Source organism: Benincasa hispida, unplaced genomic scaffold (genome assembly GCF_009727055.1).
Source record: "Benincasa hispida cultivar B227 unplaced genomic scaffold, ASM972705v1 Contig968, whole genome shotgun sequence".
Classification (NCBI taxonomy): Eukaryota; Viridiplantae; Streptophyta; class Magnoliopsida; order Cucurbitales; family Cucurbitaceae; genus Benincasa; species Benincasa hispida.
Window position 1 is genome coordinate 334,652 of NW_024065299.1, and position 4,545 is coordinate 339,196.

The 4,545-nt window shown below is 32.5% G+C and overlaps 1 non-coding gene across 1 annotated transcript; it reads right to left on the bottom strand.

Annotated features, from left to right (window-relative positions):
- Window positions 1-2,069: 2,069 nt before the first annotated feature.
- On the bottom strand, window positions 2,070-2,142 carry TRNAR-UCU. Its single transcript has one exon. It is a non-coding gene; the product is annotated as a tRNA-Arg (tRNA).
- Window positions 2,143-4,545: the final 2,403 nt, after the last annotated feature.

Genomic DNA, 4,545 nt, shown 5'->3' on the forward strand with positions numbered 1-4,545 from the left:
TGATCATCATTTTGTGTGGTTGTTTTAAACTTTGAGTGATTAGAGCGACCACCCTAAAAATAATAAATATTTCTTCTTCTACCATGGTCACGACCTCAATCACGACCATGATCTCGACTATGATTATTAAAATTCACACCATTCACTTCAATGAATGGTGTTATTCCAATTGGTAAAGATTCATGATTTTTTTTTATTAATAACTCGTTATTTTGTTCGGTCACAAGAAGACGTGAAATTAAATCAGAACATTGTTTAAAATCTTTCTCTCAATATTGCTACTACAAGAGCATATTTGAGACATCAAATGTAGAAAATGTTTTCTCCAACATATATGTGTCAATAACTTTCTCTTCGCATAACAATTTTGAACTAATTTTAAATAATGCGGAGTTGTAATCACATTTAAAATCTTGTAGCTTCAAATACATCTATCTATAACAAGATTTAGGAAGAATAACTATTTTTGGTGATCGTAGCTCTCTTTCAAATTCTTCCACGAGATGCAAGGATATTTTACTGCTTGATATTCCATTTTCAATCCCTTGTGGAGATGATGTCAAAAGAAAATCATTGCTTTGGCCTTTTCTTAACTTGAAGTCGTATTTCTTTCTTTAATTATTTCTCCAAGGTTCATAGCATCCAAATGTATTTCGATATCATGCACCCATGACAAATAATTGTTACCATTAATGTTAAGAGCTGCAAATTCTAATTTTGTAAGATTTGTCATGGTAGCACTATCACAAGACATTATATTTATATTAAAAATTAAACATGCAAAATAATATTTAATTTATTAATTACAATAAAGAGGAAAAAAAACAACCTATCTTTAGGACCCACCTTCCGCAGGGGAAACGACAGGAACCCATGCTGATGATGGAAAAAAAATGAGCTGGTTTGACTCGACACAACCTAACGATGCATCCAATACCAATGATCTATGAAAATCCTATTGGCTATTGAGAACTGGGATATATTGATTCTAGTTTTCCAAAATTGCTTCTTTTTAGAAGAGAGAAAAAGTCGAAACAAAAGGTATGGTCTCTAGAAGATTTGCTCGGGGCTGTTCACTTTCATTTGGTCGCCTAGTATCCTGAAACCTCTTTGCTTGAGAGGTGAGGGTGGAGAAGTAGGATAGGAGGTGAGTGGTTGAAAAAACCTCAGGATTCTAGGGAGATTTTACTCATTCAAAACTTACTTGAACTATTACACAATAGAAAATAAGAGCTTTGGCTTCAGCTTATCGGGATAGAGGTAGGCAAAAAAGAAAGTGCTAAAAAGAGGAAATCAAGGATTGTCCACCATCAAGTATCTAGTTATAAGGGGACTGATTTCTATAAGATTCGGGTATATAAGTAGCTCAACTCGAAGAGGAGAGGGAGGGTAAACATACTTTTTTTTTCGCCGCATTCATTTCTTTGAGGGATTGGTTGTGAGCAAGGAACATTGAGTTGTGTGTGTAAGGTGTTTCATGAGCGAACAAAATATATCGAAATAACCTTACTCTCTTTGATAGAAACGCAAATATGGAGATAATATAATATATAAACAAATAAAATAACAAAAATGAAAAATGAAAAATTCATTAAATTTTTCAACAAATTTTTCAATCATTTTGGATTGTTCACCAATGTGTGTCTACAAAATCCATAAAATGTCATTATTTAAAGACAATTTGACAAGTAGGAGGTGAATGACTTGGACACTAATGTTGTGTATTTACAAGACATATGGTCAATATGACACATAGGACATATGACACATGGACTATTAGAACATTAAGCATGGATATATAAATTATACATATTTTAAAATATTTATAATAATAAATATGTTATTAGATAGAAAATTATTTTAAAAATAATTGGTTTTATTTTTATAAAAGAATATTTAAAACTAAAAACTATGTATATTATGTGATCTTTTATTTTTTAAAACTAAAAGCTAAAACCAAAAATATAAAATCAAATAGTTATCAAATTGTGCCTTTATATTTTATTAAATACCAAATTTCATTTCATTTTTTAATTTAACACTACTTAAAAAAAGAACTAAAAAAAACACACGCCCAGTGGGACTCGAACCCACAATCGCCTGATTAGAAGTCAGACGCCTTATCCATTAGGCCATGGGCGCTTGTTGCACGAAATCAACAACATAAATCTATACATCATGTCCTTTAAGGTTAAATATGCCAAACGATTCATAATTTTGTTAGGTTATTCCCCATCTAGTATTCAATATTCTAAGTTTTTTTAAATATACTTTTAATTGTGTTGTTGTCCTTATTAGCATCAAGTAAGATATTCATATAACATGTTATAAGCGTTGAATGGAAGCCTCGGTAAACGGCGACAATAACTCTAACTGTCCTAAGGTAGCCCAAATTTAGATCTTAAGTCTTATTTTAACTTCAGAGTACCACCAAGAACAAATGATGGAAATATTTCGGAATGCACATATCACTCCAGACATTTCACCCGAGAGATTGGCTAGGTTAGTGGGACAGATTTTGGCTCTGCTCATACGACCACGAAAAAGATGAGGGTAGGATTCTTTGAAAAATCGCGGGAGGGGAGAACGAGGGATGTGAAATTCTACAAAGGGTGGGGAACTGTGTGTGCTTACGCTATAAAGAAAGACGAAGAACCTTGCATATGGAGGCAATATAATATAGATCAATTTAAGGAAATTCCACCAGAACATCGATGTGAGGAAGAGGAAAATCTTCTTTTGGGCTTGCCTTAGGCATCTTTGGACTCACGGAACCTGCTTTCAAATTGAGGGAAAAACCGTTCTCGAAGAAGCGTGACCATCCAGTTGAATCTTGTTACCCTCCCGTGTGGTTATGGGGGCGGACCTACTTTCTACCTTGACTTGACAGATTCATCCAATTGAACCCACACTAAAAGGAGGACCACAAGCTTGGGGCTCCACGAAACATGTCTAAATAACTATTGTTATGACAATGGGTGTGTCACGGGCTCGAAATTTTGAATAACTGTTGGCCACTTGCAAGTATTGCAAGTTGCAGGAAATTTCTTTGACTTGGGGAAGATGACACTCTCTTCAATGACAGGCAACATGTTAGTAGTCAAAGTCAAAATGTGCTATTAATTTGATTATTTCCTTTAATATATTATATTGTGATTTAACGAAAGAAAGTTATAAACATGCTAGTTTTATTGTTCAACATGTAGCGAAGATGATGTACATAGTCGATGTTTTCCCCCAATATATAGTCTTTGAAGTTTAAAGTAAATGCAAATTGAATTATCCATTCCATTTTTTTTTTTTTTTTTTTATAATTCTACTTCATTGATAAATATATATAACTCAACGTTTCTCATGAAGTTTAGATATTTTAAATTAATAATATCCTATATCTTTTTATATTGTATTGAAAAACATCTTATATAAATACCATAAGGCTGGTGATTCATTAATATTTAGAATGAGAATACTTGAAATAGAAAAGTTAGTTTAAGTCCCATTGCATAACGATTTGGTTTTTGAATTTTTGTTTTCGAAAATTAAGCCTATATATCGATACTATTTCTACTTTCAATTTTCTTTATTTGTTATCTAGTTTTTACCAATTATTTAAAAAAGTAGCTTTTAAAAATTTATTTTTGTTTTTAGAATTTAGTTAAGAATTCAACTATTATATTTAATAAATATGCAAATTATGATAAGAAATTGAGAGGAAATATGCTTAATTTTTAAAAACCACAAACAAAAAACGAAATGGTTACCGAATGGTGTGAGTAGAAGTCTATTGTTAATCTCTTTTTAGAGTTGTGAAATTATTTTTCTACAATGAAGATCTCAGGAAGATTATTAGAGTAAAAAAAGTGATGATTATTTTATTAATACCTGCTCCCAAAATAAAATTGCCGTTCAATATATCTCAAATTGAACTCGATCAACAATTTTGTATTGACAAATAATTCTCAAACACCCTGAAAATTAAAAGGAAAAACAGCAAATGATGAAGAATACCATCATATTCCTTCAAATTTATATTATATAACAAGTAACAACTTTACTTTTCTTTCAGGTTAAATATTCAAACCTTTGCCCTCTATTTATTTATTTTAGGAAAAAAAAAACATATGGCCCTACCCACATGAGAAGACATGTACTTAGATTGCGCCAATAATAAAAAAACATATTACATAAAAGTAAACTTCCAATAATCATCCATCTTAAGCTTGAGAGAGTAGACACCAACACCTTTGAATCACTGCAACTTTTGGCATTCATCAGTTGGAAGAAGGTGGTTTCGGTCTGCGTACCCGCCGTGGCGGTGGTGGCGGCGGCAAGTTGATTTTTGGGAGTTTGGGAGGTTTTTTGGGAAATAAATTCTTCAACCAGGATGGGATTTTTTTCAAAGATCCCCCGACCGCCGATGAGAGGGTGGCGGAGGGAGTGAGTTTGTGGTGGGTCTCCGGCAGGTAATAAGGTCGACCAACTACTTGGGTGCTAAGAAGAATCACTCCAAGAACAAGAATAACCAAATATTTTTGACACATTTTT